The sequence below is a fragment of the Thamnophis sirtalis genome, unplaced genomic scaffold (assembly GCF_051295495.1).
Source record: "Thamnophis sirtalis isolate CommonGarterSnake01/CBP01778 unplaced genomic scaffold, rThaSir2_p1.2 scaffold_5, whole genome shotgun sequence".
Lineage (NCBI taxonomy): Eukaryota > Metazoa > Chordata > Lepidosauria > Squamata > Natricidae > Thamnophis > Thamnophis sirtalis.
The window spans coordinates 19,215,696-19,243,160 of NW_028261385.1; the positions used below are offsets into that span (position 1 = coordinate 19,215,696).

The 27,465-nt window shown below is 45.7% G+C and overlaps 1 protein-coding gene across 4 annotated transcripts in view; it reads right to left on the reverse strand.

Moving 5' to 3' along the window:
* Positions 1-27,465, reverse strand: part of PDZD2 (PDZ domain containing 2) — a 249,938-nt gene that overhangs the window by 139,470 nt on the left and 83,003 nt on the right. Inside the window, exon 1 of one of the 4 annotated variants that reach the window (XM_087715379.1) lies at positions 1,262-1,767. The exons of the other annotated variants lie outside the window; for them this stretch is intronic. The gene's annotated coding sequence lies outside the window, so the exon portion shown is untranslated. Of the gene's footprint in view, positions 1-1,261; positions 1,768-27,465 lie in introns of those variants that run through there. 4 annotated transcript variants of the gene reach the window in all.

Below are 27,465 nucleotides of genomic sequence, written 5' to 3' on the forward strand. Positions count from 1 at the left end.
ATGGTTGATAAGTGTGAAAAACGGTCCTAAGTCGCTTTTTTCAGAGCCCTTGTAACTTTGAACAGTCGCTAAATGAACTGTTGTAGAGCCGAGGTGGCGCAGTGGTTAAATGCAGCACTGCAGGCTACTTCAGCTGACTGCAGTTCAGCAGTTTGGCTGTTCAAATCCCACCAGGCTCAGGGTTGACTCAGCCTCCCATCCTTCCGAGGTGGGTAAAATGAGGACCTGGATTGTTGTTGGGGGCAATATGCTGACTCTGTAAACCGCTTAGAGAGGGCTGAAAGCCCTATGAAGCGGTATATAAGTCAAACTATTGCTATTGTTGTAAGTCAAGGACTACCAGTAGTGCTAAACACCAAAAAAACAAAAAAAAAACCTACAAAGGCCCTGATGAATGAAACCAACCAACTTTGTGCAGGTCTTATTTTCACAATCACTTGATTGCTGCTCAGCATTAGCAGGCAGTTCTGTTGAGCAGTGATGGTGAGTCAATTGTTCACACATTACCCAACTTCAAATTAAATTACACAGCCTCACCATTTTCCACAGTAAGCTCTTAAGAGTGGATGAATCACACATCCTCTGATTTATAACCCAGGCCACCCCAAAGTATTTTTATCCCACCAAATAATGGGCCAGTGTCCTCCGAATTACTGTAATGCACAGGATGGTTGGAATTTCCCTCCGTATCCAGTCCATAGTACAAATAAAAACTATTATTTCAAGTGTTCTCTATCTGCTTCCCCCTAGGTGTTTTGGAATTGCAATATATCTGGAAAGCAACTTATTGGAGGGGAAAATATATATTTTCTCTCTCTAAAATTATAGGTTTCCCGGTGTACTGCATGCCCTTTTGTTCTGCACTACAAAAGTACATTTTTCAGATGCAACAACGACGAAGGAAAAGCATTTTTAAAATAAGGAGCGGGACACAAGATACCGAGGGAATTCCACCCTGCCCAGTCTCTCCTGCTTCAGCAGAAACGAGCCAACTACAATCTAACTTTGGTAGAAACGAAATCTCTTCCTAATGCTCAGTTTTTCAAGCTGTCCATAAATTAAACTCTAAGAAGGAACTGTCTGAGCACATGTTTTGTACAAAATCACAGGAATCCTTTTACAAGTTGTAACACACCTGAACCTTAGCACAGTGCGCATAAAAGCCGCCTCGCCGTACCTGCAAAACTCTATTCTGGCAATTTCTGTAGTGTGAAATCCAACCGGTTCAGAAGGAAATGAATTCGTCTTCCCTTTTTCTTACCGTTCCACCTGCCGTTTCCCACGATGGCTTTCTCCGTAGAGATCGCGAAATAGCTCACAGCCCTACCTTAGACTTCCTGCCTGATGGACCGTGCTTCAAACGTGTCCCACGTTTGATTCCGCCTCTCTGTTCTCTACCTTCTGCTGCACCTCCTTGGGCACAAGTGGGCCCCACCCAAATCCACTCCGTGTATTTTCATTTCAAAATGCTCCCAGCTAAATGGAGCCCTTAAGAGAATTATCTATTGCTTTGGCTGGGCTACAAGAGAAGACATTTGTTTCCAACTATTATTTGGCACGAGCGCAGCCTGACATTTTTCAGAAATGCAAACAGAGTTGAGAAGTACAGGGGAGGGAACAGAAAAATAAACACCTGTAGACAATTTAGTCTAGACACAAGGAAAGAAGATATTAATGCCCAATGAGGTGGGGGAAGTAGAGATGTACCTGAAATTATTTGACCGATTGCATATTATGAGGTCCTGTTCCATATCATGGAAGCAAAACAAACCACACCTCCAGATAAAAAGCTAACAGGCTAAATTTTACAAGTTTTCTCCAGAATAAACATTTATTTCAGAATAAATGTTCTAGAAGACCCATTCGTCCCGAAGGCAAGAGATCAAGGTCCTTAATTTTGGAACTGACGCAAAAGATCCAAGGATCTAAACTCCCCAGGTCTGTCTCCAGATGTCCTGGAGGAACTCTTGGGATGAATTCCAAATCAAAGGGGAAGCCAAAACCACTTTTCAACCTTCTGGCAAAGCAGCAAACACTTTAAGAGCTCAATGTAATTTATGAACCATGGATTCCTAATCACTTGCAGCAAGATCAGTATGCAGCTTCCTTAGGATGGTCTGGCAGCAGATAAATTAAAATACATTTCCAGTCTCAAGTTCTTGTAGTTTAGTTCTAGAGTTGAAAAAAGGCCACACAATATCAAGAGCTGAAAATAAAAACTGAAAAGGTTATGGCAGAAGCCAGCTATGGTGGTCTCTGGTTATTGGCACAAAGGATGCCCTACGAAGAAAATTTTGGATGCTATATAGAAAATTGATTCATTGATAAAAAGTCCAATTGATAAATAGTCAGTTACAAAAGGCTATGCTGCTTGGATTCACAGGTATACTACCCTGTTTCCCTGAAAATAAGACCTCCCCAAAAATATTGAAACACATCAGCAGCCATGAGGTGACCACGCTCACCGCCTCCTGAACCTCAAAAATAATAAGACCTCCCCGAAAATAAGGCCAAGCGCTTATTTCGGGGGTCAAAAGAAAATAAGTCCCTGTCTTATTTTTGGGCAAACAAGGTATGTTGACACATTACAACATCCTAGGTCAGCGATGGCAAACCTTTATTGGCTCACGTGCCATAAGGGGGGGGGGGAGTGCAAGTGAGCCGTGCGTAGATGTGCCGCACCCATAATGCAATGTGTGACCCACCCCCAATGTGCATGCACGCAAGAAAGGCGCTCCCTCCATTTTTCCATGCTTTTTTCACCCTCCCCAGGCTCCTATAAAGCCTCTGGAGCCTGGGGAGGGCGAAAACAGCCCCCCCCCCGAGGCCCTCCTGAGGCTTCAGGGACTTTTTCAGGCTCTTTTCGCCCTCCCCAGGCTCCTATAAATCTAGGACCTAGGTCAGTGATGGGCAACCTTTTTGGCGTGGTGTGTCAAAAATCGGCAAAAAATCGAGCATAACTCGCGTTGTGTGTCACTTCGACAAAAACATAAGGCTCTCTGTGCCGGCCTGACTGGAGAGAGGCGCGCACTGTTCCCGCGCTCCTCTCCTGCGGGTCCTCCCTCGCCACGCTGATGACGTGTGTGCGCACGGCACGCACGCCTTACCAGCAGCCCCTGCGCTCAGAAAGGGGCGGCGGCGATGCAGTAAGTGAGTGTGGGCGGGGGAGATCACACGTCCCCCCCCCGTTCCTCCAGCACAGATTCTTTCATCCTCGGCGGCCGTGCAGGAGCCGAGGATGAATTGCATGAAATCCTGTGCGTGTCACCCCAAATGGCTACGCGTGTCAGCACTGACACGCGTGTCATAGGTTCGCCATCACTGACCTAGGTTCTTCAATGTATATGAAGACAAATACCAACTAAAGTTCTGGCAGTTGTGATTTCACACTATTGAGATATAATAATATTAATATTTAAATGCATATGCCATCAACTCCCAGCAACTGGGCAGTTAAAAATGTTCTATAGATTTTTTTCTAATTGCACTATAATCAGAATTAACACGTGGATAGAAAAGACTCATTTCCTTGGGAGGAATCTGTGGGAGGCCATTATTCATTGTCTCCCCAGGCTTCAGAATACAAGTAATCCTTGACTTACGACCACAACTGAGCCCAAACTTTTCGTTGTTCATTGAGACATTTGTTAGTGAATGAATTATACCTCATTTTACGACCTTCCTTGCCACAGTTGTTAAGTGAATCACTGCAGTTGTTAAGTTAGTGCCGCCGTTGTTCAGTGAATCTGGCTTCCCCATTGACTTTGCACGTCAGAAGGTCACAAAAGATGATCACATGACCCCAGGACATTGCAACCGTCATAAACACGAGTCATGAATTTTGATCACATGACCATGGAGATGCTGCAATGGTCATAAGTGTAAAAAATGGTCATTAGTCACTTTTTTCAGTACTGTTGTAACTTTGTATGGTCCCCAAATGAACTGTAGTTAGTTGAGGACTCCCTGTACCAGAAGGAGATGAAATTGTTCCTGCTAAAAGTTCAAAAGCAAGCTGTTGAAATTAAGGCAAATGCCACAGATATCCCTAGAGCCATAACTGTCTTGTTGTTGTCAGTTAGTTGCAAAGTCGTGTCCAGCCCATCGCAACCACATGGACAATGTTCCTCCAGGCCTTCCTGTCCTCCCCCATCCTCTGGAGTCCATTTAAGCTGACGCTTACTGCTTCAGTGGCTCCGTCCAGCCACCTCATTCTCGGTCATCCCTTCTTCTTTTGCCCTCAATCTTTCCCCGCATTGGTCTCTTCTCTTCTCCTTCTCATTAGGTGGCCAAAGTATTTGAGTTTCCTCTTCAGGATCTGGCCTTCCAAAGAGCAGTCAGGATTGACCTAGGACTGACCGGTTTGATCACCTGGCAGTCCAAGGGACTGGCAGGAGTCTTCTCCAGCACCATAGTTCAAAGGCCTCCATTCTTTGGTGCTCAGCCTTCCATATGGTCCAACTTTCACAGCCATACATTGCAACTGGGAAAACCACAGCCTTGACTATATGCACTTTTGTTGGCACTTCATAACATCATAAGAACAAAGCTAGAAGTGAATGCTTCCCTCTTTCTGAGGCAGCCCTGAGGAAATCTGAAACTAATTCCACTTTTGGACCAACCTCGCCTCAGCATGTTAAATCTCCCATCTGTAAACTGCGATTTATCTTAACTACAGTTAGTTCAAACAATCCAGCTGGTGTTGGCTTCTTTTAATATACTGTAATTAAGATTAAACACCTTTACCCAAGCTTAGAAGACAACCTGCTAAATATGGCCGACGTAAAATCGAAGCAAACACTTGTGTAAATCCTTGCCGTTATACCAGGAGACCTATGAGAATCCAAACGAGAGAGCCGCAATGGCTTTGGGTTGTTTTTGTAATGCTAAGTGAGTTACCATTTTTGTTACACTAGAATGGGAGGAAAGAGAGGAAGAAGATAAGCTACAACAAGGTGAATGGACTCAATTACAGTTGTGATGGATGCACTGTTGGAAGTCCTAAGGGACCAAGGTAGGGGACTGATCTTCCCAGAGAAAATCCATCAGTGGTTGCTAACTATCAACACCAACTTGATAGCATATAATCAATTTAAAAAATAGCATTGGCCGAGCCAATCTATCACTAAAATAGATGGCATCACCAGAAATCCCAAAATAAATACAGGTAGTCCTTCCTTCACGCCGATTCATGTAGTGACTATTTGAAGTTACTACAGGCCTGAACAAACATGATTAACAACCAGTCCTGTCACTTGTGATCATTGCAGTATCGTCATACTGAGGTGATCACGATTCAATGAAGGTCACAGCATCTTGCAGGAACATAATCCAACCAGCAAAGGTCAATGGGGAAGCCAGCAGGAGGTCGCAAGTCTCAGCCAAGTGATGGTTCACTTGATAGTCGCAGGTGATTCACTTAAGAACTACAGCTAGGGATGCTGGAACTGCTATTGTGAATTGACACGGCTATGTGGTGTTTCACTTAATGACTGCTATGTTTAGTGACAGAGTTACTGGCTCCAATTAAGGTTAAACAAGGACTATCTGGATCAGAATATAATATTACTGTCTCAAAGGTGGTTTTTCAAAAGGCAACTGGACTGTTTTTTCCAAGAGGGAGGGGGAAGGAGGGTAAAGAGGAGGGGGAGGGGGAAGAAGAAAAAGAGGAGGAGGAAGAGGAGGAGGAAGAGGAGGAGGAAATAGAAGAAAGGAGGAGAAGGAGAAGGAGAAGAAGAGGGAGAAGAAAGAGGAGGAAGAAGAAAAAGAAGAGGAAGAGGAAGAGGAAGAGGAAGAGGAAGAAGAAGAAGAAGAAGAAGAAGAAGAAGAAGAAGAAGAAGAAGAAGAAGAAGAAGAAGAAGAAGAAGAAGAAGAAGAAGAAGAAGAAGAATTATTTTCTTTTTGGATGAGAACCAAAACGCCTTCTTTTTCTTCCTCAAGGAAAAAACATTCCAAACAATTGCCCTTTGAAACAGCACCTTTGGGACAGCTTTGACTTGGATGACTGAGAACCTCCACAGACAGTAATATCACTAATTCACAATATCACACTATCTAAAGAATGAGATCAGCAAGAGAAGATCAAAATAATGCAATAGTCAATGTAGCAATACAATACTTTGCTTCGGTAATATCCATCCTAATTCTATGTAGATTTAGGTATTCAGTCCGAAGTACAGTGATCATCAGAATCTGCAGCTGACAGGAACAATCACTGCTCTTCATAAAAAACTAGGACGGTTTATGTTTGAAATAGCTGAAATTGCCACATCTCTCTGGATGGTTAAAGTAGTGACCATAAGGACTAGCAGAGCCACATTTATTTTATTTATTTATTTATTTATTAGACTTATATACCGCTTCATAGGGCTTTCAGCCCTCTCTAAGCGGTTTACAAATGTTTTAGCAAATTGAGTCAGCAACTTGCCCCCACAGTCCGGGTCCTCATTTCACCCATCTCGGAAGGATGGAAGGCTGAGTCGACCTTGAGCCGGTGAGATTTGAACCACTGAACTGCAGATCACAGTCAGCTAAAGTGGCCTGCAGTACTGCACCCTGCACATGGGAAAATCATGGGAGCATTGAGACAGCTTCATAGATACACTTGCAAGTTGTTTGTGTGTGTTGTTAAGCAATGAAGTATAGAACATAGTAGAATAACAGAGTTGGAAGGGACCTTGGGGGGTCTTCTAGTCCAATCCCCTATTTAGGCAGGAAGCTATACCATTTCAGACAAATGGTTGTCCAATCTCTTCTTGAAAACTTCCAATGTTGATTTCCCACCCATGCTTTTTGCTGATAGCCTCATTCAGAGCAGAGTTACTCCCTTACTTACTCCCTTACTCCCCAAGGAGAGAAAACAATTGCACTGAATTGATACCATGCTGAGAGGAAAAAGTAATATTCACCTCTATTCTCCATGACCATGTAACTTCAAGTGGAAACATTTTTTTGCCTGTGAAAAGAAAATGCATTCAACACATCATTGTTTCTCAACCTTGCCTACTTGGCAGTTGTGTGGACTTCAATTCCCAGAATTCCACAGCCTGCTAGCTATGGAATTCTGGGAGTTCAAGTCCACACATCTTCAAGTAGCCAAGGTTGAGAAACACAAAACTACAAATAGCCAATCCAGGAGGTATTTACGATCTTTCCCAATCTCCTATATATATATAAAAATGGTTGTTTGTGTGTGTGTGTGTGTGTGTGTGTGTGTGTGTGTGTGTGTGTGTGTGTGTGTTTTCTAGCATAACTCTGGAACACCTTGAGCAATTTGAACCAAACTTGGTACACAGATTACTTACTCTCTGGAAACAAATACTGTGAGGATAAGACACCACTAACAGCCCACAGGAGGGATGTTCTGTTAAGATACAGCCTGTTGTGCCTTACAGTGGCTTTTACCGTACTGCCATAAAATGACTTCTACTGTACAGCACAGTGGAGTTGCCATGGTAACAGCTTCACAGTACTCCACAAGGCGGCTCCCTCTGGTAAGGGCAAAAATTCAACATTAGAAATAAAGGTTGTATCACTTTTCTTGACACTTCTGGGGGCATAGGGAAACAATTTGTAACTAATGTAATTATCGCTGAAATCAGGGCTTTTCGTGTCTAATACAGGATTAAGATAAATAAATACCCGGGTTATCAGCTAATGGTATAAGAAAATTATTTTGAGTTAAGCTCAGTAACTTCATGAGGTTCATAAAATTTTCTTGGCAAAAGTGTGAAGGGATTAATCATTGCTTTCTTTGTGGTATCTATCTCAAATACAATCACAGTATTTCTTGGAGATCTCCTAGGTAAATATTTATCAGGATCAACCTTGCTCAGTTTCCAAGATTGGCCAAGATCCTTTATGGGCTGCCAGCGAGGCAATATTTTGTATTAGAGGTATAATATTAATTTATCACAAGTTTATTTTAGTAATTCCTCAAACTGAGTCCATCATTACATAGATGATCTCAGCTTCCAGAGACCCAGATAAATGCATAGATTTGTGGCAAAAGCTGAGTCCAAACCCAATGGATTTGCAGAAACAAATATAGACAACATACAAGCATGCAAGGATTGATTATAAGGTTACTTTTTCAGCACTGTTATCGCTGCAAACAGTCTAGAAGTGAAAATCACTAAATAAGGATTAACAATAAGCAGCAGTTTCATTTATTCCTGAAACCAAATTGGTAATTTAGCATAGATGTCACATGGCTGAATCTGCTCTCATTTGGGGGGGGGGGGCATCCATAAATTCATAAATATTTGCATCAGTTTCAAAGAATGTGACAGATAGCAATAGCAGTTAGACTTATATACCGCTTCATAGGGCTTTCAGCCCTCTCTAAGCGGTTTACAGAGTCAGCATATCGCCCCCACAGTCTGGGTCCTCATTTCACCCACCTCGGAAGGATGGAAGGCTGAGTCAACCTTGAGCCGGTGAGATTTGAACCGCTGAACTGCAGATAACAGTCAGCTGAAGTGGCCTGCAGTACTGCACCCTAACCACTGCACCACCTCGGCTCTTAAGCCGAGGCTCTTAAGCCGAGATAAGGAGAAATGGTAGGAACCAGATCAGAGGTGATATTCAGCAGGTTCTAACCAGGAGAACCGGTAGCAGAAATTTTGAGTAGTCTGGAGAACTGGTAAATACCACCTCTGACTGGCCCTGCCCCCATCTATTCTCTGCCTCCCAAATCCCAGCTGATCGGGAGGGAATGGGGATTTTGCAGTAACCTTCCCATGCCAAGCCCACCAAGCCATGCCATGCCCACCAAGCCACACCCACAGAACCAGTAGTAAAAAAAAATTGAATCCCACCACTGAACCAGATTCCCCACAGCTACAGAGACAAGAAATGCAATTATGATACATGAAATCCACGACAGACTGTAATCTGAACTGAGCCAAGAACCAAGAATCAGAAACTATTGAGATAAGCTAGTAGATAGATTTAGGATTAAAGAGCATATTAGGTCTGAAAGACAACGTAGGAGCTAAACTAAGGAATAACCTAAAATTTAGAGCTGAAGATTATTCAAAAATTCAGGAATCCCTAATTCTGAAGCAGACCTTATTGTTCAGCTAAGAATCAATTAAAGAAAAAAGAGCCATGGTGACAAACTGTTTGGAATGCAGTACGGCAGGCTAACCCATTGCTCACTACCAGCAGTTCGATCCTGACCAGCTCAAGGTTGACTCAGCCTTCCATCCTTCCGAGGTGGGTAAAATGAGGAGCCCGATTGTTGGGGGCAATAGGCTGACTCTGTAAACCTCTTAGAGAGGGCTGTAAAAGCACTGTGAAGCGGCATATAAGTCTAAGTGCTACTGCTATTAAAAGCTGATCAATCTGGGTGGGCCAATCAGAGACTGAAGGTACCTTTCTGAGAAAGTTATACTGCACCTTATGAAAGTTGTGCTTGCATTTGGGGCAGATGCTCCCAGATGCAAAAGCATCTGATACAGCAGTCCCTAATCTTTTTGGCACCAGAGACCAGTTTCATGGAAGAAAATTCTTCCACAGTCTGGAAGTAGGAGGAGCATGTGATCTAGATCAATGGTCTCCAACCTTGGCAACTTTAAGACCTGTGGACTTCAACTCCCAGAGTTCCTCAGCTGGCTGAGAAACTCTGGGAGTTGAAGTCCACAGGTCTTAAAGTTGCCAAGGTTGGAGACCACTGATCTAGATCACATGTGTAGTTTGGCTTACCCGCCACTCATCTCCAGCATTGTGGTCTGTTTCCTAGCAGCAGGGCTGGGTTTCAACCGGTTCGCACCGGTCCCTGCGATCCGGTTGGTCGCCGAACCCGGAAGTAAGTAACTTCCGGGAACGGCGAAGCCCCCCCCCCCCCCGCGCCCGCGCGCACCCGCACACCCGCGCCAGCTCCTTACCCAGTTTTTTTGAATTTCGTGCTTTCCATGCATGCGCAGAACGCCTGCGCGATCCTCCAGGAGCAGCTGGAGCATCGCGCAGACGCTAATACGCATGCGCGCGCTGCGTGCACGCACACGCGCGCCGCGTGCGTGCGTGAGGACGCCGCGTGCGTGCACGCGCGCGCCGCTGCGTGCGCGAGGACGCCGCCGGCCTCGTTCCAACCGATCCGGTTGGAACGGGGCGAGAAACCCACCCCTGCCTAGCAGGCTACTGACCAGTACCGGTCTGCAGTCCGAGGGGCTGGGGACCCTGATCTAACATAGCCACCATATTTAGTCTAAGAATCCAGGAATGAAAGGATTTCATTACTGAAGGGTTTAAACCTGAAACTTTGTGGTTTATACCACAGGTGTCCAACCTTTTCAGCGAAGAGGAATTAACTTGGGCCACATATAAAATAAGTCATATAGTTATGTGTATAAATAACAAGCTTCTTTTATTTTTTATATTTTTTAAGAACTCGTAGGGCTACATTATTAGCTGACCAGTGTCAGGCACAGAGAAAAGAGATCACTTGTAAAATTGCAGCATAGAAGATTGATTCCAATCTACACACAATATTCTGGTCAACATGCAATACATATAAAAATAAAGAGAAGAGCAGTAAGACTTCAAGGGAACAATGATAAAAGGCAAATCAAGAAAACACTAAAAATGGGTTCCTTAAAAGAGTAAGAGATGATGGATAAGAAGGAAAATGTAAGTAAAAGAGAGGTATAATTATAGGGTAAATACTAGTATAGATGCATAAAGAGTTAGATCAATGGATGGGAATATGAAAGTAGATAATTTGATAATATTACTAATTTTGAATATAATTTGAACAATGTTGGGAATTTAAAAATATTAACCATTGGGAAAGTGGAATTCTTGAGATATTTTTTGAGAAGAAATAAGGTAAATATATGGAAAAACTGTTAAAACAAGATGAAATGTAGAACATATAGTGATGTTAACCATACGTAAAAACTAAATGAGAAAAGATAAAGAAATATGTAAAGAGAATAATATGATTGAAGTTGTATAGTAAAACTAAGGTTAAAAATGATTAATTTGTAAAATTAGGTATTTAGCAATGATATGTACGCTTAAATGAATTAATAGGAAAAAAGAAAAGATTATATAAAAGAGATGAATATTGATGGAAGTGGGGAAATTAGAATATACTGAAATTATGATTATAAATGAGATGTATAAAATGCAACCCGGTCAACACTCTGTCCATAAAGTACGGTATGTAGGATGGGGAAAAGGAAAATTGCAATAAAACTTTTAGATAAGAGTCAACAGAATTCAAGAAGGGGAGGACTTGAATCTCTTATGGCAATGCAAGATCTTGAGTCTTAGTGGAAACCAGTTAAATACGCTAGCATTATGTGGCGGCAGCCAAAAAAGCCAATGCAATCCTAAATTGCATTAACAGAGGGATACAATCAAGATCAAGTGAGGTACTAATACCACTCTATAAAGCCTTAGTAAGACCACACCTAGAATAATGAATCCAGTTTTGGTCACCACACTATTAAAAAAGGTGTTTAGAAAAAATGCAGAGAAGAGTAACCAGGATGATTAGGGGACTGGAGACTAAAACATATGAAGAACGGTTACAGGAACTCGGCATAGCTAGTCTAGTGAAGAGAAGGACCAGGAGAGGCATGATAGCAGTGTTCCAATATTTGAGGAGTGCCACAGAGAAGACGGGGTCAAGCTATTTTCCAAGGCACCTGAAGGTCAGACAAGGAATAATGGATGGAGACTGATCAAGGAGAGATTCAACTTAAAAATAAGGAGAAATGTTCTGACAGTGAGAACAATCAACCAATGAAACAGAAATTGCCTTCGGAAGTTGTGGGAGCTTCATCACGGGAGGCTTTCAAGAAGTGATTGGACTGCCATCTGTCAGAAATGTGACATCGCCGTGACAATGCGAGTTTGACACCCCTGACCAACAAGGTCCCCTCCAACTCTGTTAATCTGTTAATCTGATGATGTGGGCCACAGGTTGCACATGTCTGGTTGATACCCTTCACATGGTTTCCCAAGCATCAATTTCAAACTTTCCAAGGGAAAGAGCAGTTCCTTATTTCTGGATCTGTTAACTGTCATATTATATCCAGCCACAGCCTGTCAAATAGAAACCATGGGTTATTTCCTGCCAGTTCTAACCTCTTCTATAGAAGAGGTTCCACAAATCTACAGTGCCGTTTAGAACTGGTTCCAGCTCCCTCCCCCTGCCCGTCTGCACATCATCAAGATGAAGAAAGAGAGGAGGAATTCTGGGAGTTGAAGTCCACAAGTCTTAAAGCTGTCAAGTTTGAACACCCCTGGGTTTTTTTTAGGGGCGCAAAGTCTTGTAACTTGACAGCTTTAAGACTTGCGTGCTTCAAATGCCAGAGTTTCTGAGCCAACATTTTGGTTGCTAAGCAAGAGCGTTGTTAAGTGTTTCACCACATTTTACAAGTTGGCCATGCCCACCCAGTCACATGGCTGGCAAGACACTCCCACAAAGCAGACCACACCTACAGAAGAGGTTCTAAAAATTTTTGAAAGCCACCACTGATAGAAACCCAACATTTCTAGCAGTAGGCTAGAAATCAACTAGCTTACAACAGTTGGTATTTTTCAGATGTTTAAATCTAGCAACAAGCAGAAATGTTCAGCAAGAGAGACTGATAACCCTAAAAAAATTGACAGGGATGCCAGAAAAACATTACATTGACATTCTTCATTGCACAGAACATTCTTGGTTAATGAATATTCAGCAAGATAAGAAAGCCTCTCTCCCATCAGAATGTAAACAGGAAATATTTTTTAGATGCTCGCTTTGCAATCCTGTAATCAAATGAGTGAAATTTCTGCCCTGTTTGCATCTATCTTGAGCTCCACCTTATGGAAATTCAGAAGTTCAAAGCTTGTCTTGATAATGAACACTGCACAGAGAGCAACTACTGACAGTGAGAAACTAAGTGAATGCAACAGTCCACAGCAACAGGAATATTCAGATAAGCAAAAGCACATATGCACATAAGGACATATGTATCCACATCAACTGTCTTCAGTTTCTTCAAATTTTGCTTTAGTCATGTATTCCTCTATGGAATGGTATGTGCTTATTAAGGCTGAAACAAAGTTTATACTAGCTGTAGTACTGTGGCTTCACATACTTATTTATCAAATGCACTTAATTATTAGGGTAAAGTGCTAATAATTTTGGAGTTGTGTATGCATACCATTCTTAACTTAGTTACTACTGGTATGTTAACAATTGTCTGAGTTTATATAATACACTGAAGTCTAAACTAATCAAAAGAGCTATTGCACAACAGGCCAGGAAATCTATCCAAGGTTAACATTAAGCTATGCAAGGGGCGTGGTGGGTCAGTGAGGGATGTGGTGAAGGACATAGTGAGAAACAGTGAAGGACATGGTGGCTCAGTGGCTAAGATGCTGAGCTTACCGATTAGAAAGGTCGACAGTTTGGCAGTTCAAATCCCTAGCGTAATGGAGTGAGCTCCCATTACTTGCCCCAGCTTCTGCCAACCTAGCAGTTCGAAAGCACGTAAAAAAATGCAAGTAAAAAAATAGGGACCACCTTTGGTGGGAAGGTAACAGTGTTCCATTCACCTTTGCCATTTAGTCATGCCGGCACATGACCACGGAGACGTCTTCGGACAGGATGGACTCTTCGGCTTTGAAATGGAGATGAGCACCGCCCCCTAGAGCCGGGAACGACTAGCACATATGTGCAATGGGAACCTTTACCTTTACCTATCAAAGGGCATTCAGGTAGTCCTTAATTAATGATCCCAATAGAGACCAGTCACCTTCTGTGACTAAGCGAGGAAATTGTTAAGTGAATCATGCCCAATTTTATGACCTGTTTTCCATGGCTGCTAAGTGAATCACTGCAGTTGTTAAGTGAATCAGTCTGGTTGTTAAGTAAAACCAGATTCCCCATTGACTTTCCTTCTCAGAAGCTGTCTGGGAAAGTTGCAAATGGTGATCGCAGGACTCTGCAACCCTGCAACCGTTGTAAATACATGCTGGTTTTCAGGTGCCCAAATTTTGATCATGTGACCATAGGGTCAATAAGTGTGAGGATCTGTTGTAAGTCACTTTTTTTCAGTGAGGTTGTAACTTAAACAAATGGTTGCAAGTATGTAGGTCTTTCTCTCACACATTTGTGTGTGCACCACAGGCTGAACTACCTGAAGAGCTCTGGTGGCGCAGTGGTGAGAGTGCAGTACTGCAGGCTACTTCTGCTGACTGCCGGCTGCCAGCAGTTCGGCAGTTCAATTCTCATCGGCTCAAGGTTGACTCTGGCTTCCATCCTTCCAAGGTGGGTAAAATGAGGACCCAGATTGTTGGGGGGCAATAGGCTGACTCTGTAAACCGCTTAGAAAGAGGTGTAAAGCAGTGTGAAGCGGTATACAAGTCTAAGTGGTATTGCTATTTTGCCAATCAGTCTCTTCCTGTCCCCACCTTTCCAAAAATAACAATAGCACTTAGACTTACATACCTTATACAAGGTATATATTTTTTCCTTCTTCTTGCCCTCCAGTCCATAATTTATAAAGCTGCAAAGGCTTATTTTTGCAGATGATGACAAGGACACACAACCAGAAAGGTCAGCGGTATTACATGCTTAACAGCCCCTTCTTAATCATTGCTTCTTAATTACATTATAGGCATGTTTATACTCTGGAGCTTTTTCTACAAAAATAGAAGTTCCTCCCTTTTCTATATAATGTGGAAGAATGTAAACAGAAGGCAGAAAACCAAAGAAACCCTTTCCCAGGGTTTCCTACACAATATTTCTATTTTAAACTTTCTTTCCAACCTCCTGATTTCTCTGAATGATAAAACCACAAAGTAGAGTATTTAAAAAACACAGAAGGCCATATCTTCTATGGGTAGTCCTCGATGTACGACCACAATTGAGCCCAACATTTCTGTTGCTAGCAAGACAGTTGTTAAGTGAGTTTTGCACCATTGAGAGCCGAGGTGGCGCAGTGGGTAGAGTGCAGTACTGCAGGACTCTTCAGCTGACTGCTAGTTCAGCAGTTCAGCGGTTCAAATCTCACCGGCTCAGGGTTGACTCAGCCTTCCATCCTTCCGAGGTGGGTAAAATGAGGTCCCGGATTGTTGTTGGGGGCGATATGGTGACTCTGTAAACCGCTTAGAGAGGGCTGAAAGCCCTATGAAGCGGTATATAAGTCTAACTGCTATTGCTATTCTATGATCTTCCTTGCCACAGCTGTTAAGTGAATTGCTAAGTGGGAGGTTAAGGCTCACTGGCACCCTAAGCACTGATAAATCTTGGTGCCTCCCTTTGTACATACTGTTCAAATCTTCATTGGTTTTTTTCCCCCTTTCTCAACGTTGTGGTGCATGCTTAGAGCTTGGTGCCCTAAGCATGCGCTTAGTCTGATTAATGGTTAATACACCACTGGAATTGCTGCAGTTTAAGGTTTAAGGTTTTAATGGATTTGTATGCCGCCCAATCCCAAAGGACTCTGGGAGGCTTACATAAAAACAATTTAAAAAGTATTTAAAAAATTTAAAATACAAGATAAAGCAAATTAAAAGAACACAGCATGCACTCAATCTTAGTGGGGCTGCAGTTCAATCAAAGATCAGCAGCCCCAGGCCTGCCAGAACAGCCAAGTCTTAATAGATTTTCAGAAGGCCGAGAGAGTGGGGAGGGTCCGGATCTCAGGGGGTAGATCGTTCCATAGGGCCGGGGCAGCTACAGAGAAGGCTCTCCCCCGAGGAGCCGCCAGACGACATTGTGTAGTCGACGGCACCCGGAGAAGGCCCACCCTGTGAGATCTTATTGGGCGCTGGGAGGTGTTGAATACTAGCGCGGGAAGTAGATCTCCCTTTTTGATTGGCTTGCGGGTGGAGCCGGTTTAATCCCTTCCCCGATTGGCCGGGTTACTCGACGCCCCATTGGCTCATTGTTCAAACCTGGGGGTATAAATGTTTGGCGCGAACCACGCCACGTTGAATCATAGTTACTCTGCTTGAATAAAAGGTTGCTGCTTTACTACCTCCTTGTCGCGTCCTCTTCCTCCGCTCCAAGATGTAAAACTGGCGACGAGGATGGGATTAGATTCCCGCGACCACAGAGAAGAACAAACCAGCTTGCCTCCGCGTTTGAACTACGTTTTTCAGGTCAGGAACGCCGGCAGCGAACACAAAATCTTCTCTGCTTTTCTTCCTTCCCTTCTCTGGCTTTTGCACCATCATGGCAACAGCGCTTCCTCCTTTCGTGCCGTTTGGGTCTGCCGGAGAATCGTGGGACGGCTTCATGGAGCGGTTTGAATGTTATTTAATCGCGTCAAAGAACCGGGCACAGACCGACGAGGAGAAGTGTAGCTTTTTCCTGTCCTGCTGTGAGCCTTCCATGTTTGCTTCTGCGAGAGCCCTGGCCGCTCCGAGGCCAGCCTACAAACTGGGGTGGGACGAGCTGATGTCCAGGTTGAGGGACCATACGCTCCCTCACCTTCCTTGATAGCACGTCGTTTCACTTTTCGCCGCCGTGTGCAGAAGCCTAACGAATCCATCAGCCAGTTTCTAGAGGCATTGCGCACAGTGGCCGCCCAATGTGATTTTGCAGACCTGGAGGAGAACCTCGTGGAGCAGTTTGTATGCGGGGTCCGCGACGTGCAATTGCGCAGCCGTATGCTCCGAAACCACAAAATTACCCTGGTGCAAGCTGTGGAGACCGCGCGAGCGGCAGAGCTCTCTGAACAATCCACGGCCGACATGGAACGCCTCCAGCTGAAAACCTCTGCGCAAACCGCTGTGGGGCCTTCCAATCAGACGAACCTCGTAGACGACCTCTCCCCCACGGAAGATGAGGAGGAGGAAACCGTCGGACAGATGAGGACGCAGCCGAAGCAGAGGCCACACCAGCAACCACCGACGCCCGTTCAGCCAGCCTCAAACGCACCTTGCCGCGGATGCGGCGGCCGTCATAGCCGCGCGTCCTGCCCGTTTCGTTCCGCCGTCTGCCGCCGTTGCCGAGGAGAAGGACACCTCGCCAAGGTCTGCCGGGCTCTCATGCCAGCCCCATCGTTTATGCAGCCCAGCAACCAGCGCCAGACACCGCAACGCCACCGACAACCACGTTTAGCGAGGCGAGCTGAGGACTGCCACTCAACCTACCAGCTCCCCAGCGCTGAGTGCGTGGTCTACCGGGCTTCCCACGTCCCTGCCGGCGGTCGTAAAATTAGCACCGCCGTTCGTCTTGAAGGTCAGCCTTGCCGAATGGAGGTGGACTCTGAGTCTTCCCGTTCCCTCCTATCTTGGGCTTTGTTTTCCCGTCTTTGCCCCAGGGTTCCTCAGAGTAAATTGCGCCCTGCTGGGGTCTCCCTCCTAGATTACCAGGGAAATGGGATTCCCACGGCAGGAATATTCCACATTCGGGTGGAATATGGAAATTTTAAGGGGAAACTCCCAGTTTTAATTGTTAGGAATAACCTGCCCGCTCTTCTTGGGTTAGATTGGTTTCCCGCTTTGGGCCTCACCATAGAAGGGGTGCACAGGGTAGTCCCCCGTACCGTAGATAGCGTTTTAGATGAGTTCGCAGATGTGTTCGATGGGAAATTGGGCTGTTACAAGGGTACCCCCATTTCCCTTTGCCTCGATCCCCAGGTCGCGCCTATTAGGCTGAAGGCGCGTAGGGTCCCTTTCGCATTGAGAGCAAAGGTAGACGCTGAATTGGATAAGCTCCTAGAGCAGGGGGTAATAGAGCCCGTAGACCACGCCCGTTGGGAAACCCCCATAGTTCTCCCGGTCAAACCCGACGGATCGGTGAGGATATGTGCCGACTATAAGTCGACCATCAACTTGGCCCTGCAGGCAAATCCATATCCTGTTCCTGTAGTGCAACATCTACTCCATTCTTTAGGGCAAGGCCGCATTTTCGCCAAGCTGGACATGGCACAGGCCTATCAGCAGCTTCCCGTAGACGACGATGCGGCTACAGCCCAGACTATTGTCACCCACCGCGGGGCTTTCCGTTGCCGCCGCCTCCAATTTGGCGTCTCGGTCGCCCCGGGGATTTTTCAGAGCCTCATGGAGCGGTTGCTCCATGGGCTCCCAGGCGTCGTTCCTTATTTTGACGACGTCCTGGTTGCAGCCCCTAGTCACTCGGAACTCCTAAAAATATTGCGGGAGGTCCTTACACGTTTTAGGGAGGCCGGATTGAAGCTAAAGCGCAGTAAATGCGAAATTGCTGTTCCCCAAGTAGAGTTTTTGGGATTTCTCATCGATGCACAGGGCATCCACCCCACTCCCTCGAAAGTTGCGGCCATAAAAAACGCTCCTGCACCCACCTCTAGGGCGGAATTGCAGGCGTTCCTGGGGCTTTTAAATTTTTACGCCCCTTTTATTCCCCACAAGGCGTCGTTAGCTGAACCGTTACACCGACTGCTTGACCGGTCAGCGGCCTGGAAATGGGGTAGCCGTGAAGCGCAGGCGTTCGCGGCTATAAAGGATGTTTTAACCTCGTCAGCAGTCTTAATTCAATATAGCGACAGGATGCCCCTAGTTTTAACGTGTGACGCCTCTCCCTATGGCATAGGGGCGGTTCTGAGCCATGTTCTCCCAAACGGCTCAGAGGCCCCCGTAGCCTTTTACTCCCGGACGCTTTCTTCAACGGAGCGAAATTATAGTCAAATTGATAAAGAAGCCCTAGCTGCAGTGTCCGGCATTAAGCGATTCCATGACTACCTTTACGGTAGGAATTTCACCCTTGTCACGGATCACAAGCCGCTCCTAGGCCTATTGGCAGGCGATAAGCCAACCCCCCCCATTTTGTCTCCCCGCATGACACGTTGGACCGAGTTTTTAGCGGCGTATTCATATACGCTGTTATATCGTCCGGGTAAGCAACTAGGGCACGCAGACGCCCTGAGTCGTTGTCCCTTGCCACAGACGGACACAGCTCACGTGCCCTCTCTCTCCATTTTGTCTATTGCTGAATCCGACCTCCCCGTTTCAGCTGCGGATGTTGCAGCTTGTACAAAGGCTGACCCCGTTTTATCCCAAGTAGTTCTATGGGTGTTGAGGGGGTGGCCCGTAGAAAAGATAGCGGAAGAATTCCGACCATTTAAGGCACGACAAGCTGAACTTGCCCTTCACGGGGGTTGCCTTGTTTGGGGGGATAGGGTAGTGATCCCCACAGCCCTGCGGGCACGAATTCTGCCTGCACTCCATAAAAACCACCCAGGCATAGCGCGAATGAAAGCGTTAGCCCGCAGCTACGTGTGGTGGCCCTTGCTAGATTCCGAAATCGCAGATTATGTAGGTCGATGTAGAATATGCCAAAATTCTAGGCCGAATCCCCCCACAGCCGCCCCTCGTGAGTGGGAAATCCCTAGAGGCCCATGGTCCCGTTTACACATTGATTTCGCCGGTCCCTTTCACGGCCGAAACTTTATGATAGTGGTAGATGCTTACTCTAAATGGGTGGAGTTGGTACTCATGACCTCCACTACAGCAGAGAGTACCGTGAGGGCTCTTCGTAAGATGTTCGCCACACATGGGCTACCGGATGTGATAGTTTCAGACAACGGGCCCCAGTTTACCTCCACCATGTTCCAAGATTTCCTGGCCGGACAAGGGATTAGACACGCGGCCACAGCCCCGTATCATCCAGCTAGTAACGGTAGGGCGGAGCGCGCAGTTCGCTCAGCTAAAGAAGCCTTGGGTCGCATGGACCAGGGGGACTGGCAGGAGAGAGTGGCGGCCTATCTCTTGAGCCAGCACTCTACACCCTGTCCAACGACTAATAAAAGTCCTGCGGAGCTCTTGATGGGTAGGAGATTGCGAACCCCCCTAGATAGGCTCCATCCACTTTACGCAGGGGATTTACCGAGCAACTTGGGGGCCCTTCCTTCCCATACGTTTAAGTTAGGGGATCCCGTATGGGCTCGTTCCTTTTCTGGGGATCCACGGTGGGTTCCCGCAACCATCACAGCTCTGACTGGCCCCTGTTCCTTCAGGGCCGGCTTGGCCGACGGAACGCAATGGAGGCGCCACCTGGACCAGTTAAGGCGACGCCTCCCCGCGGAAACAGGCGGCCCGAGCCCCTCAGACATTCGCCCTCAGCATGAGCTACCCTCGATGACTTTATCCCCAACGGACTTCCCCTCCTCGGGAAACGGGGGACAAGCCGATACGAACTTTTCGGATAGACGCGCCTCATTTGGCTATTCTTGTCCTCGAAGCCTTTGTCGAGACGTTGAACCTATATCCCAACCAGATTGCACGGGTCAATCGTCGGACATTCCTGCTGTCACGGACACACCATCCCTCGGGGTTGCGTCGCAGAACCACCGTTCCGCTATAGACATGTCTCCGCTGGCGATTCCCCCCCCGACGACAACCGCCGGGGAACTGCGAAGGTCGGGACGAGAGCGTCATCGTCCCACCTATCTACAGGACTATGTTTGCCCTTCTTGAGGGTGCTTAACTAGGGGGGGAGGGGTGTTGAATACTAGCGCGGGAAGTAGATCTCCCTTTTTGATTGGCTCGCGGGTGGAGCCGGTTTAATCCCTTCCCCGATTGGCCGGGTTACTCGACGCCCCATTGGCTCATTGTTCAAACCCGGGGGTATAAATGTTTGGCGCGAACCACGCCACGTTGAATCATAGTTACTCTGCTTGAATAAAAGGTTGCTGCTTTACTACCTCCTTGTCGCGTCCTCTTCCTCCGCTCCAAGATGTAAAAGGAGGTATATGGCAGGAGGCGGTCATGCATATATCCAGGTCCTAGGCTATGTAGGGCTTTAAAGGTGATAACCAGCACCTTGAAGCGTGTTGCAAGCTGCAGTTGTTAAATTAGTATCCCGGTTGTTAAATGAATCTGGCTTCCCCATTGACTTTGCTTGTTAGAAGGTCACACAAGGTGGTCACATGACTCCAAGACACTGAAACCGTCATAAATATGAGTCTGTTACCAAGCATTTGAATTTTGATCATGCGACCATGGGGATGCAACAATGGTCATCAGTCACTTTTTTTTTGGTGCTGTTGTAACTGTAATACAGGAATGACTACCGGTACTTTCTGATCCACAAATTAGCTTATTTATAAGTGCTGTATAAATAAGGTTGATTATTAATACTTTGTAAGTATATACATAAGAAGGGTAATGTTCTTAGCCCTTGGGCTCCCATATGGAACTGCAAATGTCAACATAACTGCTAAATGGGAACAAAATACTAGATTGTCATAGCTTACATATGGTAGCCTTATTATATCAGCCTGTCTCAATCTGGGAACTCCAGTTCCCAAAACTCCCAGTCATCTTACTAAATAATAGCTGGGAATTTTGGGAGTTAACAGTCCTAAGCACAGTAGGAGGGCTCCAGGTTGTGTGTGGAATCTTTGTTTATCATGACTATTTGATAATCCTAATCATCACTTCTTCGTCATATTGGTAAATTTGATAAGACTGCAAGGGACAAAATAAAACTACTTAGTGGGCCATAGACAGAACAGAAAAAGATGGAGTTGGGCGTGTTTGAGACTAATCCCAGAATTTAACAGACTAACAGAGTTGGATGGGACCTTGTAGGTCATCTAGTCCAACCCCCCCCCACCTAAGCAGGAGACCCTACACCATTTCTGACAGGTGGCCGTCCAGTCTCTTCTTGAAAGCTTCCAGTAATGAAGCTCCCACTTGAATTCTTCAAATACGGTCTATACTTAATAACTTGCCAGCTAAAATACCACGTATTTCCTTAAGGACATCTACCTGTCCTACCATATCAGATAGGGTGGGCATCAGTGGTGGGTTTCAAAATTTTTTAGAATCTCTTCTGTAGGTGTGGCCTGCTTTGTGGGAGTGGCTTGCTGGCCATGTGACCAAGTGGGAGTGGCTTGGCAGTCATGTGACTGGGTGGGCATGGCCAACTTGTGAAATGTGGTGAAACTCACTTAACAACGCTCTTGCTTAGCAACCAAAATCTTGACTCAGAAACTCTGGCATTTGAAGCACGCAAGTCTTAAAGCTGTCAAGTTACAAGACCCTCGCACCCCTAACCCTTTAGAAAAAAAAAACCAGGGGTGTTCAAACTTGACAGCTTTAAGACTTCAACTCCCAGAATTTCTCCTCTCGCTCTTCATCTTGATGATGTGCGGATGGGTGGGGGGGAGGGAGCTGGAACCGGTTCTAAACGGCACTGTAGATTTGCGAAACTTCTTCTATAGAGGAGGTTAGAACTGGCAGGAACCCACCCCTGGTGGGCACGCTTCTGATTCTTTTCCCCAAATATTGTGATCCAAGGGGAGCTAGGAAGCATGTCTTTTCCAATGTAGTCCCTGCCCTATGGAAAATCCTGCCCCTCAGGTTCAGCCATCTCTTTTAGCCTTCCAATTAAAGACCTAATTTCCCCCCCCCCCCCAAAGTGTTGGGAGAAGATTAGATGATAGCACTTTAGCTGTGTTTGGCATCATGTTTTTGTTGGTTTTAATGTTTCCTGTTTTACCTGGTTGCGTCTGATAGCTTTTAAAATGATTTTATATGTTTTGTGTCATGGTGGCGCAAGGGTTAGAACGCAGCACTGCAGGCTACTTCAGTTGACTGCCAGCTGACTGCAATCTGGCAGTTCAAATCTCCCCAGGCTCAAAGTTAACTCAGCCTTCCATCCTTCCGAGATGGGTAAAACAAGGACCCAGATTGTTGGGGGAAATAGGCTGACTCTGTAAACCGCTTAGAGAGGGCTGTAAGGGTATCTAAGTCTAAGTGCTATTGCTATTTGCAATCCTTGATGGGGAGCCATCCAGAATCGGCCAAAAGGTGGGCAGCTACATAAATGTTTTAAAGAAATAAATAAATGTGGAAAAGGATTAGATTGTACTTCAGGATGAGTCAGACCTACATTATCTCAGTGAGCAGGCTCCCACATCACAGTGAGTGAGAGCGTACTTTGTTTGCTACGAAGTGATTCAAAGCAAATCCACCCAGTTTGAGTCTGAATTATAAGTAAACCAGCCAGTCTGGCTTTTTAAAAAAATGACCTAGTTTACATCTGAATGCAATAAATAAATGATTTCAGTAGGAAAGGTAGATGTGCAGTGTAGCTTGGTCTGATTCGTAAGACAAGACTAGTTCTCCTGGAATGGCATATAGAACCGTCTCTACTGAAAAAATTCAAGGAAGCTGAAAATAATGCTTAATACTTTAAGTGTAATCAACATTTATTAAATACAATCAAAGCTTAATCAATGAAGTGAATGTATTGTTATCAATATTTATCATCCATCTTAACAGAGACTTAATCGAATGTCTATATGTCTATATATGGTTACATCTATAACCATTCTACCAACAAAAATGTGTATAGTCGAGGTTATGGTTTTCCCAGTTGCAATGTATGGCTGTGAAAGTTGGAACATAAGGAAGGCTGAGTGACAAAGAATTGAGGTCTTTGAACTATGGTGCTGGAGAAGACTCCTGCAAGTCCCTTGGCCTGAAGGGTGATCAAACTGTTCAGTCCTAGAGGAGATCAACCCTGACTGCTCTTTAGAGGGCAGATCCTGAAGATGAAACTTAAATACTTTGGCCATCTAATAGCAATAGCAGTAGACTTATATACCGCTTCATAGGGCTTTCAGCCCTCTCTAAGCGGTTTACAGAGAGTCAGCATATTGCCCCCAACAATCTGGGTCCTCATTTTACCCACCTCGAAAGGATGGAAGGCTGAGTCAACCCTGAGCCGGTGAGATTTGAACCGCTGAACTGCTGATCTAGCAGTAGCCTGCAGTGCTGCATTTAACCACTGCGCCACCTTGGCTCTAATGAGAAGGAAGGACACACTGGAGAAGAGAATACGCTGGGAATGATTGAGGGCAAAAGAAGAAGGGGGCGACAGAGAATGAGGTGGCTGGATGGAGTCTCCGAAGCAGTAGGCGTGAGCTCAAATGGACTCCAGAGGATGGTAGAGAACAGGAAGGCCTGGAGGAACGTTGTCCATGGGGTCGCGATGGGTCAGACATGACTTCGCAACTAACAACAACATAACCATATATAGTCTGAATGGTTCCATACCGCCTTCCATCCTTGTCTTTTCCATTTAAAACAACTCAGGAGCAACAGAACCTTTTCCATCAGCCACCAGCATGTAAATATCTTACTTCCTCCTTGAGTGTGAGAATTTTTATTCCCTTTGTTACCACAGATGTTAAATCGAATCCAGTATGCATTGATTTTCTCTCTAAAAGTAATTACCATCTTGCAATACAGTTTAGTCCACTCTTGTGTTTTGATGCAATGTAAATTAAGATCCCTTTCCAGCACATTGATTTGGGCTTTTGTGAGGTTTTTAAAAAAATGCTTTTTCCCACTCTATCTTGGAATACGGAGTCTATTAGTCCTTTATGGATGCCAATGAGCGTTTAAACCCTCCCTCCTTAGTATATATCAGGCTAACATAGCACCCAAACCAACACACAGCAATCATTTTGAATGGCACAAAAATACCATGAATTGTGCAGGCTTCTCATTTATTTCAGCTTAACTCCACGTCCTTGCCTCCTGCTGCTCCCCGTGACTTCCTTTCCTACGAATCCATGTTTTCTAGGACAAATCTTACCTTGACGTAAAAGGAAGCATCTTTCCTGACAGCAGGCTAGTTTTGTCTATAAACAAGATACCACAATCAGGTCAAACAAACTTAAAAATATCTTCCTCGGTGCAGATTTTCTTATCTTCTCCAGCCTGGGTCCTTTCTCCCCAAATTCTCATTTGGTGTGTTCAAAGCTGAAGCCCAATTGCTTTGCCTTTCGTTTCATTCACAACACCGAGCAAGCTAGTGACTCAGAAATTCTAAATAAGGTGCAAACAAGCTTGCATTCAATCCGGATTGATTGATGATCTCTGGAGAGCCAGGGATGGAGGTTATGCCTCCGTCCTAGTGCTCCTTGACCTCTCAGCGGCCTTTGATACCATCGACCATGGTATCCTTCTGCGACGACTGCGGGAGGTGGGGGTGGGAGGAACTGTCCTACGGTGGTTCTCCTCTTACCTCTCGGACAGGTCGCAGTCGGTGTTGGTCGGAGGGCAGAGATCGACCCCTAGGCCCCTGAATTATGGGGTGCCGCAGGGTTCGGTCCTGTCTCCCCTCCTGTTTAATATCTACATGAAGCCGCTGGGTGAGATCATTCGACGGCACAGGATAAAATACCATCAGTATGCGGACGATACGCAGCTGTATCTGTCCGCCCCGTGCCAACTCAGTGAAGCGGTTGACGTGATGTGCCAGTGCCTCGAGGGACTGGATGGGGGTTAACAAGCTTGTACTCAATCCAGATAAGACCGAGTGGCTGGTGTGTTTCCCTCCTACTAATTGGCCAAGTGTTCCATCTCTCAGGCTGGGGGGTCAAACAGTACGCCCCTCAGACAGGGTTCACAATTTGGGAGTCCTCCTGGACCCACAGCTGACTTTTGAACACCACTTGTCAGCTGTGACCAGGGGGGCATTTGCCCAGGTTCGCCTGGTGCACCAATTGCGTCCCTACCTGAACCGGGAGGCCCTCACAACAGTCACTCGTGCCCTTGTGACCTCAAGACTACTGCAACGTGCTCTACATGGGGCAGCCCTTGAAGAGCATTCGGAGACTTCAGCTTGTCCAGAATGCAGCCTCGCGAGCGATTGTGGGTGCACCTCAGTACACCTTCAAGGCGCTAGTCGTCACTTATAAAGCCCTTCATGGTATTGGACCTGGGTACTTGAGAGACCGCCTGCTGCCAATTACCTCCAATAGACCGATTAGATCCCACAGATTAGGCCTCCTCCGAATTCCATCCACTGGCCAATGCCGACTGGCGACCACCCGGAGGAGGGCCTTCTCTGTGGCTGCCCCGGCCCTTTGGAACGAACTCCCCGTGGAGATTCGAACCCTCACCACCCTCCAGGCCTTCCGCAAAGCCCTTAAAACCTGGCTATTCCGACAGGCCTGGGGCTAATGAGCTTTTGTCCCCCCTCGAATGGTATGGTTGTTGTGTGTTTTAAATTGTGGCATTGTTTTGTTCGTGTTCTTTTTTTTCCCCTTATTTGTACACACACACCCCTTGACTTGGGTTGTGAGCCGCCCTGAGTCCCCTTCGGGGAAAAGGGCGGCATAGAAATATAATAAATTCAATTCAATTCAACGCCAATTTTCTCCCACTCCGTTATTTGGACCTACCAACAAGCATGTAAATCCATAGATAGTCCTCAGTTAACAAGGGTAATTGGGATCTTAAGTTCCATTGCTAAACCATGAGGTTATAAAGTGAGGCATTCCCTGATTATCTACAACCTTCAGTTTTTCATTTGAATTTGATTTCACCTTCCTGCTGTATCCCATGTGTAAAAAGCTGTGAGAATGACCTTGGGAGACAGGAGGAAGAATTGCAACCTAGACAACAGTCTGATAACAGATATCTCAGCCTTCAGAAGAAACTGGAAGAAGAGGAAACATCACAGAAGCAGAAGAGGGGTTCCTACCGGTTCAGACTGGTTCGGCCGAATAGGTAGTAACTTGGCCTGCCACGCCCCCAAACAGATTCTCTCGGCGGCGCAGTAGGCACCGCCATCTTGGTTTTGGCTTCTGCGCATGCTTCTGCGTGCTTTTTGGCTTCTGTGTAGTGTCTGCGGGGCGCGTCCCTGAGCAAACCGGCAGTGGCAGCAGCCGGAACCTACCCCTGCACAGAATGTACCCTTCTAGTTCTCTGGAAAATAAACAGGGAACCAATTTGGTTGGGTGGTTAAGGCACCGGGCTAGAAAGCCAAGAAATTGTGACTTCACGTCCCCGCTTATCTATGAAAGCCAGCTGGTTGACCTTGAGCCAACCACTCTTTTTCAGCTCAACCTACTTCACAGGGTTGCTCTTGTGGGGAAAATAGAGGAAGGTGTTGTTGGATATGTTTGCTGGCTTGAGTTATTTATAAAAATAGTAGGATAAAACAAACAAACAAAGGCAGAAGTGGGGGGAAGGACTTTCAGACTTGCAACATTCTGTTATTATAATCTTTATTATTATAATAACAATGGTATAACAGCATTCACTGTACCTCAAGGGGATGACAGATATAGCCCGGTATTTTTTAAGCTTGGCAACTTTAAGATGTGTGAACTGTGTGGGCAACACAGGCTCGGGAATTCTGAGAGTTCGAAGTCCACACCTCTTAAAGTTGCCAAGGTTGAAAAACACTGCTGTTACCCTCAACTGGCAGTCCAGGGTTTTTAAAATAATGTTGTCAAATTTATGTATGTCACCCAACAGCTTGGGACGGCTCACAACAACTAAAACAAGGAAAATGCTAACCGGTAAAAAATAAAATCAAGAACAGCAGACCAAGCAAGGACAAACCAAGGGACTTTGTCTGGCTCAAAAGTCAGCTCTTCAAAGCCCTTCTAACAACAGAACAGCAATAGCAATAGCAGTTAAACCGCTTCATAGGGCTTTCAGACCTCTCTAAGCGGTTTACAGAGTCAGCATATTGCCCTCACAGTCTGGGTCCTCATTTCA